This window comes from Diadema antillarum, unplaced genomic scaffold (assembly GCF_040938485.1).
Source record: "Diadema antillarum isolate AM-2024a unplaced genomic scaffold, OU_Dant_1.0 seq00000642_RagTag, whole genome shotgun sequence".
Classification (NCBI taxonomy): Eukaryota; Metazoa; Echinodermata; class Echinoidea; order Diadematoida; family Diadematidae; genus Diadema; species Diadema antillarum.
The window spans coordinates 156344-176322 of NW_027271556.1; the positions used below are offsets into that span (position 1 = coordinate 156344).

The 19979-nt window shown below is 39.3% G+C and overlaps 1 pseudogene; it reads left to right on the forward strand.

Annotated features, from left to right (window-relative positions):
• Window positions 1-377: 377 nt before the first annotated feature.
• LOC139736374 (uncharacterized) overlaps window positions 378-19979 on the forward strand; it is a 78638-nt pseudogene continuing 59036 nt past the window's right edge.

A 19979-nucleotide genomic window follows, 5' to 3' on the forward strand; every position in this document is an offset into this window, starting at 1 on the left:
TGAGAATATGGATTGATGCACTTTTAATGAGCGAGTGAAGCTACGGGTTGTTGTGTTTTCAGCGATTTCCATGCCAGTATTATTGTGTGGTCGTTGTTTTCGCCTGGGCATTAGCCGAGGAGACTCCGGGCTGTGGTATGAGCACATCGCTTTCTGCAGAACCTTTGTCATAATTGCATTTTGGATACATGGATCTTGAGGATAGTGTGAAATTAGAATGCATATTTCTTGTAATCTGCAGAGTGTGTGCATTTTTTTCTTCCTGCAAGGAGATGCCAACTGTTAATTTGATAGCCAAGATGAAATATTGAACGTGGAGTCGGATGTCAGCGAAAGTAAAGTAGTACAAAGGATGGCCAAATGTTTTCTTTTGGTTCGTTGGATTTTTCCTGCCTCTTCTCCATGCTTGGCGTCGCAATATGCGAGACACAAGGAAAATGAGCTGAAGTCTGGCACTTGTTTTGATTTCAGGAGCATCTTCAAGAGCTGACATCTCTTCATATTTTTTCACCAGGGCAATCATGCTGTGGGTACCTGGTATCTGGTAACTCGCTAGACTGGAGACGGTGTATAGAACAACTGTTTAGTGTCACAAACCGCAGTGGAGTAAAGTGATGTTGTTTGTGTGTGGAGCCCAATCTTTGGGTGCAATGACCTCTTGGATCATGTAAGGGGAATTTCACCATCTATCTTGCTTCCCCACTCGCCCTCGGTTGGACTTTGCCTCCACTGGCACAACTGGGATAGCTCCCTCCAGTCCCTTCTGTCGCCGTGCCAACGCTCATCCCTATAGGCTGAGATGTCTGACATACCTCTCACCGCTGTTGGTCTCATTGGACTCCGCAGCGAGGCTACCCCTGGCACGATGGAGGTAATCGATCCGCATTGCCCTTTTGTTTTTGTTTTCTCATCGTTGGCTACTAGGGCTTTACGAATTTAATGTCAAGAGGTAAAAGAGTTCGCGTGCTTGCATGGGGGGGGGGGGGGGGTACGAACCATAGCTAAGTCAAAGGTAGTTGCATGACAAGGTTATTGAATTAGTGCTTAAAGTCTGGTTAGCAGCATATATCACATTAGCATAATGTAGCACTGGTTTGCAAACCAAGTTATAGCAGCTTGACACAACTGCACTGTGCTTCCAAGTTCGACAAATAAGCAGGGTAAATGTTTGGAATACTTCTGCGTCAGAGGTGTACCTCACGATGACTTAACCCCCCATGCGCTATCCAGTATACATGGCACATATTTACGCAATAGGTAGCTTGGAGCTGTGCAGTGCTTTTAACCGCATAGTAAGCATTGCACAGGAGGCCCCCTTGGTTCTATTCCAACATTTAATATGCCTCCTAATGTTTGTCACGAAGCATGCACTTCGGAGCTACAAACATTTGCTGTCAGAGTCACTTCTCTGCTTTGGCAATATGGCCGCCCCTTCCTGGTTGTATGGCCTGTGTCTTGTTGCGTGTGGCTAGGAGTCTCTTCTCTATCTCTCGAGCATTATTTCACAGCAGTGGTAGGCCCACACCATAATCGGATATAAATCAGGGCAAAATGGATGAGTTAGGGTGACTGGGAGGTGATGAGGTTCTCTTTGAGGTACGTATCCGATTCCCTTTAACCCTGTGAAGACGATTTTATTTTATTGCCAAATTCATGATGTGCCTTGAACTTGAGGTGATGTTTGACTAGGATTGATGCTGAAGAGGTTAAACCTTGACTGAGTGCCCCTGTGGTGAGATGGTTTTGTTTGTACCGAGTGGATGGTGGTGTTTTATCCTTTCCCAACCTGGAACCAAAGGCTGTGAGAGTTTCTACAGCAAACCTGACATACCAAAATGAATGATTTTGAGTGGTTAAAGTGGACTAGTGCTTATAGTAGCAGAAATGAGAAAGGGAATTATAAACGGAGAAAGTGAACATGTTGCATGTGAGCATTATTTGACATTATTTCATACTGCTTTTCAGTGCCTTGGTCTTTCCTGCTCTGTATGTGTGTGTGTGTGTGTGTTTTATTATGTGTTTTTGTTATGTGAAACTAAAGAAATCAAATAAAGATTACTGAAAAACAAAAAGTGTGTGTTTGTGTGTGTACTGTTCAACAAGAAAAACGAAGGTTGGTCGAGTATCATATATGAACATTATGTCAGTCAAGAAGCTACTTGCATATGATCCAGTGTAACCACTCTCACTTGTGGTTTCCATCATGGTTGGCAGATTGTCACATGGATAGAGTGTTGTCATCGTTTTTGGCCTGTATCTGATTTTTTAGTCTGGAGTTTGGCTCCTTTCATGGAAAATGTAAAGATATTTGATACGACAGAACAACTAATGAGCATTCTTCAGCACTATCATGAATTGAATATCATCATGCAGCATCTATCCTTGCTCTATGTGTCCACACTAGATATGTGACAGAAATGTATTATGTATGTATGTATGTATGTATGTTGTATGTATAGGGAGGTGGAAGAAAGAACCTCCCTGGTGGTATGTATGTATACACTCTAGGAAAGGTGCTTAATTTCATCTTGACTTCACATAGTTTGTTTTAATTCAGGAAAAGGACACAGTTTATCGATTCACAAAAGAAAATATGTTTTATATAGAAAAGAAGATTATTATGATTGTCATTATCATATAATTTTTTAAAATCACATTCAAATTGACATAACTATAAATGTGTTAGCATGCACTTATCAATATCTGCTGATATATTTCGTTTCAATATCATTGATTTGATACAGAAAAGCTTCATCAGTACAGTACAATTCCACTTGAAGACACATCTGTGATAGCATTGACATTTCAAACAGAAAATAAAAGCTATATTAGCAACTTTTGCTGTTTGTTAAATCTAAATGACAACCCATGTGTGCATGCACAGTTCTCTTCTGTAGTAATAGCTTATGAAGACAGTATTCTCTTCATGCATTCATACACATACTGTTCCTATTGCAGAAATGACAAAAGGGGAGGGGGGACAGACTCCATGCCAACTGTTTGCAAATGACTGTCAGAGATACACACAAAAAAACTCCAGTGTGGGACTGCAATGTCCACATCTCTGTGAATCATCTCCCACACTTGTTGCTGTGTGCATGTGGCAGCAACAGTTGGTGTCCCCCTGACCTAGTTCGATGCGTAACAGGTTCCAGTTGGTCTTTGAGATCATGTGTCCCCACAGCACGGCAATCTGTCATCTGTCATAACCTCTCAGACGTGATTGTGTGGGAATAAACGCCAATTGATGAAAGCCTCAATTTTGTATCGATTTCCCTTTATACAAATAGAACAGTAGGAATGAGGGGGAAAAAAAGACAGCTGTACAATCTGTATGCTTCATAGCATGTACACACAATCATATAAGAAAATCACTGTGCAGATATGTTAAGAGGTACTCCGTATATCCACAATCCTGTTTGGGAGTAATGTTTTGTGTGATATGACATTTAATATGGATGGATGCAGCTTGTTATCCTGGCTGACACATTAGATTCAGATAGAAAGATGTTGAATGCCCGGATGTCATCATGACGAGAGAAATGTGTGACAGCAGCTCACATATGGCAGACAGGCCTCCTGGTGAGCCGATGTAAGTAATATTATTTCATTGCTTGTGGACAGCAATCATGATTTTTTTTCTTATCCAATTGTGCGTAGAACCGTGGAGAAATTGAAAGACCGAAAAAGAAAGCTGTGATAATGTGAACGTTTCATAATATAAAGCCTTGTTTGGAGGCTGGGGTAAAAAGAAGTCGCGTGGTCCATTGACCAAAACTAGCTCTTATGATCCCATAGGATGACAGTTTTGATGACAAACTGACATTCGTAATGATCCTAACTTTTTTTTTTACATGTCCAGTTTTGCCCTGATCTGATGGTTCACATGAAAAGGAACCTCCATAAGGTATATTTTGGTAGTTTCCTTTTTACTTTACTTTTTTTTTTTCATTTTGGTCTTGGTCTCCTCTGTGTTTTGACTATGTTAGATTCAACTCCTGAAGGTAAAATAGCAAGTGAAGGTATGACTTCAGTTGTATGAAGACTGATGTTTTTTCAGGTACCTCACAACAATCAGCATTCTGTCTGCTCTGGCAATGTTACAAAATTTGTTCCAATTTGATTTTTATCTTTTCTGAAATTTTGATGAGAGACACCTGTTTCATTGAATTGAATTGAATTATGATTTGCTTTATGCAGCTGCTCTTTGGAAGCAACCACAGGACTGGAGGCATGGCTGTAAGTCCCCTCCAAAGTGATATTTTGCTGGAGTGATTAAAAAAGCAGGTCAATTTTTCTCCAAAAGAAATAAATAAATGAGATGATACCAAGTGCCCCACATAATTTCCATGTCAGATAGTACCGTACATCGTCATCAATGTATGTATTATTCCTCCATCTCAGCTTGAGATGGGATCTCGTTTGCTGTCCAAGCAGGTCCAGCCTCAGTCCAGAAATAACAGCTGCAATTTCCTGCTACTGCTCAAAAAAAAGAAAAAAAAATAAATGGAAGAAAAAAAGATACGGCCGTCGTCAGCGTTCCATAAAGTAGTTGGCCTGTGGCAATACTGACAAGACTACCACACTTTGTAAAGTTCTAATCGAGATTGTAACAGGTGTGTTTTTAACACCATAATCACTCATTCGTCACTGAGCTGCCACATTATGTAATTTGCTGAAATATTGTATGAGAGGATTTTTTTTTTAAAATGGAGAAACAGTGCTGTATTGACCGATTCGGGTTCGTTGAGGGCAGCAGACATTTCATGGCACTGGGCGCAGCCATAGTGGGTGTCTGAGCCGACCTCCCTGCTCTCCCCCACCCCGGGCAACATGTTTATCACGCACTTGTAACAAAGGTTCGCGCACTAAGCAAGCATTCGCACACTCAGTACGAGACGCCCATTGGCTAAAGCAGTTTTTCATTCTGCGCGTGTGCTAATGTAGGGAGAGGGGTGGGGAATGGGAAGGGGGGGTCGGCTAAGACACCCACTATGGCTGCGCCCATGCCAAAAATACACATAGCACGTCACAGAATCGGTCAATAGTCTTTCATCAGGTAGCACTAATAATATTACATCTATAACATCTATAACCTATCTTTCCATCTATCAATCTATGTATCGTGTATGTACACCGTACTTACACTCATGGATACATACATACAAACAAACAAACATGCATACACATGTGTCCATTATTAGACGGCTTTGCCTCTGGCGTATGTTCCAACTCTTATGAAACAAACCATCACACCCTGTATGCCTGCCTCTATCAAGAATGGTAAGAATATAGATAATTGCCAAATTACTGATTCGTAATATGACAGCCAAATTAGTCAAAATAAACCCACAGCTGTCAATGCACCGAGTGAGTTATGCATCATGACATGTATTGCTATTGTGACGCCCTTAGCAAATAAAGTCTTCTTCGTAGAATTTGATGAACTCTAAATATAACTGGTAATGAAAGAATCACCATATCACATTTGTATCCTCTGGAGAACAGTGGCAAATTACTGTGGCATGTATGCTTTGGACTGATTTACCAGAATATCAGATTCACACACAGAGACTCCACCTTCTGGTCAGGAGATTCTCCCACCTGAAACCCCTAACAAACGGGAGACTCCAACCTGATGTGCTCGAAGAGCACACACAAGAGCGAAGTCCCTTGCGGTCTATGGTTCTAAATGCTCTCTCTTGCTATCTAAGGCTTATTTTTATGCCTCCGCCAACGAAGTGGCCGGAGGCATTATTCAACATACAATGAAATTAAGTAAGAAATCATTTCAAGCGGGAGAATGGGAGATTCTGCAAAAATGGGCTTTCGGCGGGAGATCTCCCGTCTAAAATGGGAGAGTTGGAGTCTCTGACACATCGATGGGATTGCATTTCTACTCAGTCTTTTACTTTCATGCCAAGTTACACACGTAGATCAATGCTAACATTTGTTACAAAGTGCAAGAGATCTGGGCCCAGTTTTATTAAAAGATATAATCGATTATAAATTTCCTTACCACACAGGCTGCCATAGACTTACAATCGAAATCAACTATGTAATTAATTATAACTCTTCATAAGACAGGGCCCAGATGGGTATACCTTTGATTCTTCTGTGCAGTTCCAGATACATATCACTGTGCAAGAAAACTACAACTGTAACTCTAGACTAGATCTAAACTGACATGGGGACACGGAAAGGTGACCAAGCGTATAATGTGGGAGTGTTTGCAACAATAGGGAAAATGACAAATATTTCTGTGGTTCTGTCTCGCCACATTCCTCGCATACAAAATTAATCCATTGTTGCAGGGTGAAGTTGTTTACAATGTTTGTTGAACAATGGATGTGGGATCTTTTTTTTTTTAACTTGGTGCAAGGTGAAGTTGTGTATGATATTTGTCAAACTGTGACTCTGAGATTTATTTGTATTTGTGTTCATAATTTTCAAGGATAACATTGAGATATTATATATTTTTTTCAAATCTAATGTGACAGCTGTTATTCAAGAGTATGTGCATAATGTACAAGATTATCTTTGCCCAGTTTTCGGTGTGATTAGTATTGCCAGGCAGTGAATTGATTTCTTAATGGGTTCATAACCTCCTTGTACCATAGAGCCGACTTTCATTGTAAAAAGATTGACACATGAGCGCACTACATTGCACACAGAAAAAAAGAAGAAGAGCATCTTCATATAAAGCAGAGATATTAGATCATGACATCTGAATAAATACTATACCAAACCCAGCTTGGACATTATGTGCTGTGTATAGTTAGTATTGCCTAGTTCTATTCATTTGTGTGGTACCATGGCAACGTGCATGTACATGCCAGCCCGCCTCCAACACAGTGTGTATAGCTGAATTAACTAATCTGAGGAGAAGGCAATTTAGGAATTCAATGGTCACCATGGTAATGGAATCGACAACGGACAAGTGATGCAAGGTCTACCAATTAACACTCCCCATTTTTCTGTGTCTCTGCCCAATATTCATTCAATGCTATGTTGGTCTCTACCTTTCTCTGCTAGTCTGTATGTCATTTTCTTTCTGAGCTTTATTTTGCACCCTGTTGAAAAATTGTTTAGATGTTATAATTGATGTTCCACCTTTTCTTTGATAGGGGAATTTAGTCTGTGGGATGAAAGTGTAGCAACTCATTGTGCAGTGGTATTAGACATCACATTCAGCATTCATTGTGTGTGCTCCACAAAATTTGACATCCATTCGTATGTTTTGTTTTTATTCCTCGATGGAAGGGGCTGATTAGTCATTCCATCGCTGGTCAAAGACTGAAGCTTTGTGAAGCGCACAAAAAGAAAATGATGGTCTGTGCTGTCATTTTATGCAGAGTGAGTTTTGATGAGTGAGGGCTGACATGGAGACTAGCTATAATGCAATCAATAATACATGAACCAAGTGACTACCATGCTCTTTCTGTAACTGACCTTTTCATAAAATCAATATACACCTGATATCAAGCCAGAGGCATTGTATACAGTTTTATATTCCTATATTGTGTGGTTTGTTGTTGAGTTGTGTGGGTTTTTTTTTTTTTTTATCGTTAAGCTGGCTTTGAATGTTTCATAATCGTATCCAATGCACATTTTCTGGGAACTCAAGTATCGTAGAGGATAAGATGACACACACAAAATAAAAGAATTAATCACGGATATCCTTATTCATTTATCAAGTTTTTGTGGCTTCTAGACTGCTGAAATGTAGATGTGTGGTTTTGTGGTGATTCTTTGAAATACTGAAAGGAAATGTTTCGTAGAAGAAATTCATCATCATATCATAGGTTGTATCTGTATGCTTTCAGCAAACATATTTGAACTTTGATCCCTATTGTGGAAGATATGGGATGCGTGATATATTTGTTTGTATACTTTCTGGTGCTCGAAACATAGCTACGAAGACAAGCCTAATGAAGGGGTTGATTGAAAGAGTCCATCATCATCCCAATTATGCAGGCATTATATGAAAATCTTCAGAGTTACACAGGCAAACCTTGTGGGCAGGAGGAATGTACACCCAGTGACCGTATTTGTCCAGTTCACATAAACATTTTTGTGGTAGGAATGTGAAATATGCAGGGTGCCTGTGGTTCGTGGAACCCCTCAGAACCCCTCAGCATCCGGCCTTAAAATCCTTTGGGTAGTGATAAATCCCTTGAGTATTCTTCCTTATCTATAAAGGGTTCAGAGAATAAAATGTCACTAAACTCAGGCCATTTTCCTCACAGTGCAAAGGGAAGGTTCACAGAGAGGCTGAGGGAATACCTATCACTGTTGGAAGAAGGCTGATTGTTGAGAATGAAGAGAATGAATGGGATTGGGATAGCAGTGATACCAAACAGACTTCGTCATCTTTGCCAGAATCTTATCAATACACCAGTCGCAAAGATTCTATTGGGGGTGGGAGTCAGGAAGCCAACTGGATTCCTTTCCTTTGTGCACCATTTTACTCTTTACAAAGACACTATTGTGTCATGCCTGAATGAACTACAATTCTCATATAGTGTCTGGAACAACAACAATAACAACAGCCCATTGGGAGGTTTTTACTAGTTGGGCATGCTTATTTTCGCTGTGTGCACGTGTGCATACAATATACACACACAGGCACAGACAATAGCTATTGCCGTCACACACACACACACAGATACACACACAGAGCACAGAGGAGTGAAGGTTGCAAGACCGACACTGCGGTGCAAAGTTTATCAAAAAGCTGAAATGCTTTACCCTCTACCAGTTCATGCAAGAGCCTGGCCCTGAAACCAGTCAGATTATATGGTCTCTCTCTGGGCTCTGTAAAGGAAATTTCTTGCCTGTGGAATTCTATAACGTGGATCTTGTCAGTGTGTGTGAGACAGGAATTTGTGAATTTGTAATATCTAGTTGTCCATGGAAAGCAAGGAATAAAGACTTGATATTGGACAGTCTTTTTAAAGGATTCCTCCGTGCTGATAAAGCTCCGCCTGCCTTCTTTGAGGATTTAACTTTTGAGGATTATCTGCCAAAGAGGTGCCGGCATTTTCAGAGGAGTTTGTGCCTGTTCTTTCTCAGCTGGAGTCACCCCCGCCCGCCTGGGGTGCGGAGTGTGGGCATGATGGTGAGTTTGCCTAGTTACGACACACACACACACACACACACCAATCCTATTTTGACACTGTTTGTACATATGTTTTAACTTCACTTCATTTTCAAAGGTGTGTCAAACTTTGGACAAGATTTGATATTGGTCTTTTTCATGTCTGCTACATACCTGTCCCCCTGAAGTTAGAAGGGAGTTATAATATCTTCTTGTTCAATGTTGATGATACGGTGCCTTATACCGAAAGGTCCTGCACTGTATTACATCCAGATCCAGATCCAGATACATACCAGTTTACAATCATCCATTCAGCCACCTACCCTGTGGTGGAACTTGTTTCATATTATGCTACATTTGAAAAAAATGAAAATATAGGAAAATTCTGAAGGTGCAATATGGGAATTTACCAAAAATATAGGCCTAAACATATGATAGTATACTTTTGTATTTAAAGGGATTGTACAGTTTTGGTTGAGACCTGATTTCAGGTTTCTAACATTTTTTGGTGAGACAATGAGAAACCTCTTATAAAATGTGAAAGAGCATGTAATTCTATGAGGAATTCAACGTTTATTTGATAAAAATTGGTTTTGAAATGACTGAGATATAAAAAAAAAGCGATTCTAATAAGGTGTGGGACCCACACTTTATTACGATCGCTTTGTTTTACTTTGTTTTTTGATGTTTCAGTCATTCCAAACCCGATCTTCGTCAAATAAACTTTGAATTCCTCTTAAAATGGTATGTTCTGTACTATATCATAAGTGTTTTCTTGGTATCTCGCAAAAAGGTAAAAACCCAATTCTCATCTCCACCAAAACTGTACTATCCCTTTAAATGACATGTGCATAATCTTGCACACAATCTCATTAAATACTTGATACAATGCTTCATGCCTTGCAACTTACTGGTTCTGTCAATCAAATCTATACAATGTATATCAATCAAACACAACACTGATTCTAAGCAAATTAAACAAGCTTACAATAACATATCTTCAAAGCATTAGGTTGCAGTGTTAAACTGTGCAACAAGACAACAGTTTATAAAACTATGACATCATATAACATGATATTGTCTTTTATTGTTGTACAAATCCATTTTGTGTGCGCAAACACTTTTGGTTCAACATGAGAGACAGCCCTGCTTATAGAAAAAAGAGAGAGAGAGAAGAAAAAAGCAGCTGTTATATATGCATAAATGGCTGGATAAATTTGTCCAGCCCAGACAGCTGTTGTTTAGTGGATTTAGCCTGTAAATGCCATGTCAACATACCGACCCTTAACTTAGTGATGCTTTGTCGCTGCGGACTAGTGTAAATGTACACACAAATGAAGGGTACGCCTGATTTTGTCACCTGTAGATCGACGCCCTATTGTGAGATACACTGAACAGTTGTTGGAGAATTTGACTGCTAAGTGTAACTTTGGCGAAAAAAAAAAAAAAGTCTGCCAATGCAAGAAGGCACTTTTAAAGGGAGTGTAATGTACAAATTGTATGTTTCTGTTATTTAGTCGTGCAAAGTACAACTAGATTTGTGGTGTACCAATATTTATATCAGCTACCATTTGTGTACACCCGCCAAAGACATACAGTCCTGTACATTGCAATGACATCATTTGATGATGACAGTTATACTTCACCCCCACATGAATGTATCGGTGGTAAATTCTGTGATGTGTTTTGTGGCCATTCTTTTTGTCATGCCTTGCACAAGTAACAGAAATAATGGTCGATACCAGAGGGCATGTTACTCCCTTCCTTTTTGCCTTGGGGGTTATTTTGTTTTGCTATGTTTCAATTTTTGTTTTGATTGATTTTATATCTTCTTCTTTTTGAGGGGGAAAAAAACAGGTGTACGTGAATGTTGCATTTGTTTTGAAACCACACAATCACCTCTCTGATCTCTCTGATGATGCATTTCTGTAAACTGCTCATCCCTGGTATCATCTGACGTGGGTTTCTGCATGATTGATAGCAAACTCTCAAGAGATGGCTGTAGCATATGTTCAGATTTGCTTTCTGGAAAGAGTAACATAGTTTTGTCATGCAGAGCATCCAATATTTCCTTAAATCAGAAAAAAAAAAATGTGATTCAAAACGTTTATCCTTCCTGGTATTCTACCTTCATCCTATATCCTGATCGAGGCGGATTTCCCATCTTGCTTTCCATGCAGTTTTTTTTTTTCATTTCCGCACAACATTCTGCATTGGATAGACAATCATGAAACTACATTGTAAGACCTTTTTTTTGACAGGAAATCACATCAGTCACGGTAGGGCACTTGTATTATCATTATGAAGTAATGGTGCTGGTAAAGGATGCTAACTTTTGTGTAATATTGCAACCAATTTGTTAATGTAGGTTTTGTCATAGATCTTGTTTGAACTCTTTAGGGAAAAACAGTTATGTATATCATATCAATAAAAAAGGCAAATTCTATTAAATGATAGAAGCTACATACTACAACAGTGCTATATACATGCACTTCTATGTAATGTATTCACAAGAATATGCGTGAAAAGAATTAGGAAGTAGGAAATGACTGTGATTGATACTACAGCTATGGAATTCTATGCTAATGTGTCACCTTGTGCCAATACATTGTGTGTCGGATAAGCCAAAAAAGTGCACAAGGTAATGGGACTTCCCGTAACTTACATGATGTAATATACATATGCCATACTTTTTGCCCCCTTTGGCGATTCCCTTCCCTCCCCCCCCCCCCCCCCACCCACCCCATGCATGACTGAGAACCAACACAATAGACGCCTTGTAGCCACGATTGTATGTTCAGTCAACATCATATGAGTCATTCACACACACGTGTACCAGTACAATGTGTTATGATGTTTTAGATCAATGCAGTGGCATTTCATATGGAAGTGGGAAGTCATGCGAAGAAGAATCTTCGAGGTTGTCGCCGGTCAGAAAAAAAAAATTATCAGCCAGAGCATTGAAATAGTATTAAAATCTTCAATGATAATACACACAGGTGTCTAAATCCAAGGGATAGACATTTGGTCTTTTGGAATACACATTCCGGGAGTGCTCATGCATGGTTCTGTGATTTAGATTCTTTTATGAATCCTTTGTGCATCAAAGGGTGCTTTGGCATTATTATTTCAAAGGGAAATCCTGCTAAGCATTTTTGCAGAATTCTGATGCACAGAAATCATTTGTACTTTTGTATAGTTTGTATTCCTTAGACCGTGGCCCATGCTTAGACTTTAATCTAATTAAAATGGCTTTGTTATAGCTTTATTCCTACCAGAGATTCTGATATGGCTTCAGCCCTTTGGTCAAATATTCAAGTTACATTTTGTATTCTGGTCAGCCACCCCAAAAAACAAGAACAAACAAACAACGAACAAAAAATTGACTCCCTTTTTCTTCCCTAGTCTTGAGCAGCCTTTGGAGTGTACAGTAAGTGTTTTTGAATGTTTTCAACTGTTTTGATTTGATCTGTCCACAGTAAGAGATACATGTATATGTGTGGTAACTTACTATTCATGTAGGTTCAAACTAAAATGAAGATACCAACACAATGTCAACAGGTGCAATGAATGTCCTTCTTCCAACAACAACATACACAGTGTACTCTGTCTCCTCATTATGTTTATATTCTTCTATACAATGTAGGTCCTTGTAAATTCCCTTATACAGGTGCGGTACATTGATTTTGAAAGGATAAAAACAAAGTTAAACACACAGCTTGCCACACATAAAGAATGATAGGGGAAAAAAATTGCATATTACGTAGGTCTACCTGTAGATACAGCAAAGTTTAGCACTAAATGCAGACATGCTATGCCTCTGTATTCAGTTCCAGAGTTTGTTCCTCTCTATGATAACTTCATCATATTCTGGTACAGGGGATTTATAATCAAGCTTAGCTGGCCCATTTTTCCAGCATTTGTCCAAGGTATATCAAAACTATTCATATTGATATGGAGGTTATACTGTTGTTTAGTTTTCTTCTTTTTTTCTTCTTTTTTTCTACAATAGATGTACAGTGTATTCGAGGAAACCATTGTGAACATTGTGCTTTCAGTAATGACCACAAACAAATGCACAGTACATGTGCCTGTTCAGTTTTCCCTTTAAATTGATTTTTTTTTTAAAATATATTTATATTTTTGCCTGGCATATTCATTTAGATTTGATGTTCAAATAAAGAGAGAACAGAATCAGGACTTGCCTTTTTACCTTCACACACATCAATCAGTGTTCCAGTCACATATTTTACACTCATTGTCAATGATAACACACCCTCAGGAAAATACTTTACCATCCAACAGGAATTGCAGGAACGGATACCGGACGGATGCCGAAATGCACCTCTTCATTTAACAAATTCATTAATCCATAATTACAAGTCAATTAAAGCATGTGAAATGCTTACCTCTATTGAATGCAGGAGATTCTAAGGATGTTGTATTTTGCATTTCTCACACAACCATGTGTGTAAAAGCTAAACAAAAAACATTCACTTTTTTATCGAGAGTGTGGCTTGTGTAATTATTTAAGGAAACTACTGTAGATATCATTAAACTAAAGTACCGTAGCGAAAATTATATTAAAGTACCATGTACAACTCAAAGTGGAAAAGTCAATAGAACTCTACTGTTTTATCAGTTTTATGAGTTTGTTTGTTTTGAATGTGACCTTTAAAATTGCTTTGTTTGTCAGGAAAGGAAATGATCGCTGTACACGTATACATGTGTATCTTTCCACTACCATATTGAGGGTGAGGTCATGAATAGACCAAGGATGGCCTATATATGACAGGCAACCATAGTGATATGTTGATGTTTGAAGGATGGGCATGACAACAAGCGAAAAATGATTGTCATGTCGTGTCAAACAGATTTGTGTGGTTTTGTGTGTGTGTGTGTGTGTGTTCTTTTTCTTGTTAGGTTTTAAAGTTTAGTGAATCATCCCTTGATATCAACTTTGGCATTGAATGTGCGTGTCTTCATGGATGTCATGACAGTCCGATGCATCAGTGCATGTTGTACTGGAGGGCCGGGACTCACATGACGTGTGTTGTGGTCAGCCAGCATGGCCTTGTCTGGGACGAGGGTTGTTTGTTTCCAGACAAAGTAAGCTATGTTGTTGTTTCTCCTGTTTCCGTGTGATGTTCAGAGTTTGACGGAGAGTCGTGCTACATGTTCATAGTAATCCCTTTATAGAGAGAGCAGACATTTAAGACCTAGTGGTGTTAGGAAACATGGGTGGTGGTTCGATTGAATCAATCGTCGGTCGCTGCCCACTGGGTAACATTCGAAAACCATGAATAGCAGGACCAACATTTGTGTGACCATTTGGAGTTGTGATATGAGTCCACACTCCAGGTATAGCTGTATGTAAGGTTGTGCTCTGATTATGCCACGTTTGTCTTGAGGTGCTAAAAAAAAAAAAATTGACCTTTATGACAAGTAGAGAAAGAGTGCAGGGTCATAGTGCATTACATTCTGCCATGAAGTAATGCATGCATAGCAAATACATGCCGTGAGTTCTTCCAAACAAAATTCAGGCATTTGCTCTCCAAATTCACATTTTCATCACCTAAACTGTCGCGGTGCCTTGAGCCATCTCATTCACTCCACGATGCCGCCTTCCTCGCCACCTGCCGAGCTGTCTTATTCGCGAGGGATGACGTGGAGAATGCCCCGCATCTGTCGCAAGGCTGATGAATGAGACGAGACCGAGACAGCAGTAGCTGCATGCGACTTGCCCACAGTTATTGCCCGGCTTTAATCGGTAGGAACCGTCACATTAATGGCTCGGCAGTTTCATACCTGGTGCTAATTGGCGCAGCAGTTATCATGGGTTCCTGCTTCCCCCTCTGGGGGAGAGACAATGTGTGCACCAGAGGATATTGGTGATGAGCATTCTTGCTCAAATGCTGTCGTGAGGCTCAGTAAATGTGGTTTTAGGGCTTGCTAGGAACATACTATTTGTAGTCATGTTTGCTCACCTTGAGTGCTGTGTTCAAGTTCAAGTTCGAATTTATTCGTTTTTCCACAATAAAATCATACAGACATAAATCTCACTTTCTTGAGTGACAGAAACAATGTATGTAAATTCGTACAAAGAAACCAACAATAATGAGAAAAACTAATAGTAATTAGTATCAATACATTGCAATTGTTGCAGAAGTAACGAAAATGAAAGAATTGTCAATATGCACTGTGTGAAAAAACGGAGGGACCCACTAAAAAGACAATGCTTGTAGAGTGTGGGCCCCTCTTGTGTTTCACGGCCTCTCCTCTTCTTTATTTTTCTGCTCAATCTTGGTTTTAGTCTAAAGCTACAGTAGTTGTACCTTATTATCTTGCAGAAATTGAGATGGGAATGTAAGATGGTATTGACTTTTCCTTCATAGTTTGGGGGTATTTTTCTCTGATACATTAAAAAAAAAAAACAATCAGTGCAGTGTTATCTTCTGTAGCTGGTTTGAGTAGAAATCCTGGTATGTAAATACCCCCCCCCCCACCTACCCCTGAGAAAATAAACAAAATGAAGTACATGGATAAAATACAAATATGACAGAAGCAACCTGGTGTTAACTGCATGATGAAGCATGAGATTTAAATGCACACATGTGCTGTAGTTATCGTTACCCTTCACTTTTGTAGATATTCCTGTCCAAACACCCTGAAGGACAAGTCATTTTACGTTTATTCACTACGAGGTTGTTTTTATAAAACACATAAGGCACATTTATGTTTCAGTTGGTTGCTGTACCGCCAGGTATTAGTTACATTTATATACCTCATTTCTAGAATCCTCTCATCTGATTGGTTAAAAGGGAAGTCATGAAAATAACTTTGCCCTATTTTTGAGTTACTGTGACCGGGGCCCGGGCACAGTTAGTAAATAGGTTTTAGAGACAGTCGCGACCCAGTACACGTAGATCGCTCATATGTACGCACCAATGATACGACCGCCGCGCATTCAATCAGCGTGCTGTAAAAGAGACTAGCGGACTGGTTTGGAGACAATCGCAACCCCGTAGTACACGTAACGTAGTGGTACACATCACTGTACGCACCAATGATACGACCGCCGCGCTGTCGATCAGCATTGATTACGAGTGCTGTAAAAGAGACTAGAATCTGTATTTTCGGTATCTATATTTCGGAATCTATATTTTCGGTATATAAAACAAATAATGACTGCTTGATATTCGGGGTACAGTTAAAATTATGTAGGCCCTCGGTGATGTGAAAACCGTAACCATGCCCTCAGCTTCGCTTCGGGCATAGTTACGGTTTTCACATCACCTTGGGCCCATAATTTTAACTGTGCCCCTCATAGCAGTCATTATTTGTATAATAGTTAAATATGAGAGGGCAGGTCACATTGAATACACGTGCACTGTGTAAATTGATAACTTAATGAGGGTGACACTCCCGGTGGGAAACTGGCCGTAGCCACTTGATAGATTCGGAAAGGATTCCTACCAGTGTACACTAGATACAGACATGCTGGTACAGGTACCTCTCTTTTACTTTTTATCTTTATCTATTTTTTTTTTTCAGTGACAATACTGACATATGTAGCAGGTTAACTGGACAGGTGACCAGGCACTTTTTCCTCAGTGGAAGATGAAACAAAATAAAAACTGATAATCTGAAAATCCATGGGCCACTGCCCCGCCCTGGCTTGATCAGAATTTTCTGTACATGAAGTGACGTACACTGTACAATGTAGTAGTAGTACAGCTGTATGGAACAAGCTGTAGTTATGATACTCATTATAATATAAGCCTACTACATGTACTTATTATGATGATAATATTGATAGTAATGATAATGATGAGGGAAAGTGATTATTATGATAGTAATTATACGAATAATGGAGATAATTGTAGTATCAATAGTGATGTTAGATGTTATAGTGATAATAATAATAATAATTATAGTAATGATAATGAAATAGAAATGAAATACATGAATATATCTGTTCAGATACACACTGCATAGTGTGTTTCCCAATCTACTGTAAGTGTCAAGAAAAAGTACACTGAATCGAAAGCCACTGCTATTAAAGGGAAGTAAGATTGTGTAGAAGCGAGATTGACTGTATACAGTACGTACTAGGCTGTAATATAACAAGAAGTGGGTGAAATAAAAGGGAAATGACTGGAGACTCTATGGAAATCACCTTCACCATCTTTTCCTGTCATAGAATTACATCATTGGTGTGGTGTATCCTGTCTTAGTTAAAGCCCACCACACCATCATTGGTGTGGTGTATCCTGTCCTAGTTAAAGGGTGTGTACTGTTCTGGTCGAGGTGAAGATTTAGCTTTTAACGTTTTGTGAGATGTTCAGAAACCACTCTATGAGATGTCAAAGAGCATGCAGTTCTAAGGGGTATCAAAAGTTTATTCGTTGAAAATCGGTTTTGAAATGGCTGAGATATCCAAAAACAAGGTGAAACAAAGAGATACTAATAAAGTTGGGGCATGTCGCCTTTTATTATTAGCACTTTTTTGGATATCTCAGCCATTTGAAAACCAATTTTCATCAAATAAACGTTGAATCCTTCTTAAAATTACATGCTCTTTCATATTTCATATGAGGCTATTCATTTTCTCACTTCGGAATGTTCAAAACATGAATCCCTACCTCAACCAGTACTGTACAGTCCCTTTAAAGCCCATTACAGTTTAGACAAGTGTCAGGTTTGCATTCTTCTCTGTTTTGAGTTGCTCTTGTTGTTGGGTTTTTTTGACGACAAATATGCACTTCTTTCATCACAACATAGTGAAAGGAGATGTCTAGTGATATGAACAAAATCAATGTTTAGACATGAAAATTGTTCTATTACCAGAAACTTGACGATTAAATCACTGATCGCTTTGATATTAATAAGTGATATTTTTTTTAAACTATTAAAACTAGAGCATAATTGTCCATCCCATACACTGTATACTAACCCCTCAAATGCCTGCATTACTGTGTACTGTTCAGGGTCTCCAGAAAGTAGCACTGAAATTTTACCAGTCAAAACAATGTATTTGCTTCGTGTATTCAGAAAAAAAAAGTAGCCATTTTCCCATAAAATTAATGTGCCATGCTGAAACCGTTTTCTTGCATTTGAACAGGGAAGTAGGCCTAACATATGTCTGTACTTATGTTATGTGAAATGGCTGTTACCGTTTGAATTGACATGCTTTGTTCTACAGAAAGACTAGATTGCAAACAGAAATCAAGCTTCAGCAATATGTTTACCACCAGTGTGAGCAAATGTTTACATCAATACTGTAAAACGAGAAATTTTTGTGTGCTTGAAGTTTCTGTGAATATTGCATGGAGCCTAAGATTTGCAAAAATAAAATGCACATAGATTATTTTTTCTGCACAATACATTGAATGCCAGGTGCAGTTCACGAAAGTTTCATGCTGCGAAAAAGGCTGCCGGCCCAAATTCATGAAAGTTTCGTGCTGCTTTGAAATATGTTTCTGGTTTCACAGTATGTCTATGGGAGGAGTTTCCTGTCTGTTTTAGTGATGGACAAGGCTTGCAAAATGTTCCCCTCAAAGTAACATTTAGTTTTCCACGCTGAATTTGACTTCTTATGAACTATACGATATCAAACAAGATGATAGTTGTAAGTCTTATTGTAATGATACCCAAAATAGGAAAGCCACCATAGCTTTTGATATTTGGAAAGAGAACATATAAAACTGTTTGATTTTTATTTATGTGCATGTATTTTTGGTTTTAGTGAACCATCTATCATTCTGTTTGTTTAATTTTTCTTTTATTTCTAAAACTTGAACATCGAGTGGAGTGTCGTTTTGATGTCAGACCCTTAGAATTCTCCCGTGCTTCAGGCTTCATCCATACGACGCCCCAAGGATATTTTATTGTGGAACACTTCAAAGTTCAGCGGACCTTGCACCGCAAATATGCTTGTCAAAACAAAGGAGCAACTTATCAAACAATACACATGGATTGATATATTGTCTCAGCACGCTCTCACACGCACCACTTGAGTTTGAGGCAAAGGAGACACCCCCACTTGCAGAATATTCCAGGGAAGCATATTTATGATATCATTTATGTTGCTATATGATTGCATTTAAATTGTGATGTGATAATTGGGGCCCTTATGTTTAAAATGCCTTTATCATTAAAAAATATCTGCCTCCACTTAACCCAGACACCCAAACCTGTAGATAAATTGATAACTGCTCACCTGTGTTTGGAGCCAGATACCGGTAGAGTAGCAGTGTGTACCAGCACAAATACATGTACATAGCTGGAGGGGGGTGGGGGCATGGTGAATTGTCAGAGTACACTAAGTAACCATGGCAACAGTGTGGTGACATTCATGGCTAGTTAAATTGGTGCCCTCAGTATCACAGTGTTTTACCATGCAGAGCACTTAGTTTGAGAAAGATAATCAGTTATTCATTCACTACCAATACTCCTTTACCTGCGCATCAGAAAAGAAGCCATGGAAGTTTGGGGGAGGGGGATGGAGCTTGGGGGCATAGGATGGGGGATGAGGGGGGGGGGGGGCTACAGGGAGGAGAATATGGAAATGTGGCTACATTGTGTACCCGCCCTTCGAGCACGAGTTCCGAGACCAAATTCGAGGGGCCTCGGGTCGCTCACACTTCAAGCGAAACGAGAGGACTAGACATACACTTTGTAAAGAGAACTCGCATGAGTCACAGGAAAGCTGAACGTCAGCTTTCCTTCACGATGTAAACACGGCAGCAGAAGAAGACTGAGAGATAACAGGAGTAAAACGATGTTGCTATTTCAAGCATCTTGGTCATAAAAGCTTCAGGTAGAGAATCTTATCATAATTCTCTCTCTCTCTCTCTTTCATTCTGTCTGAATGGAT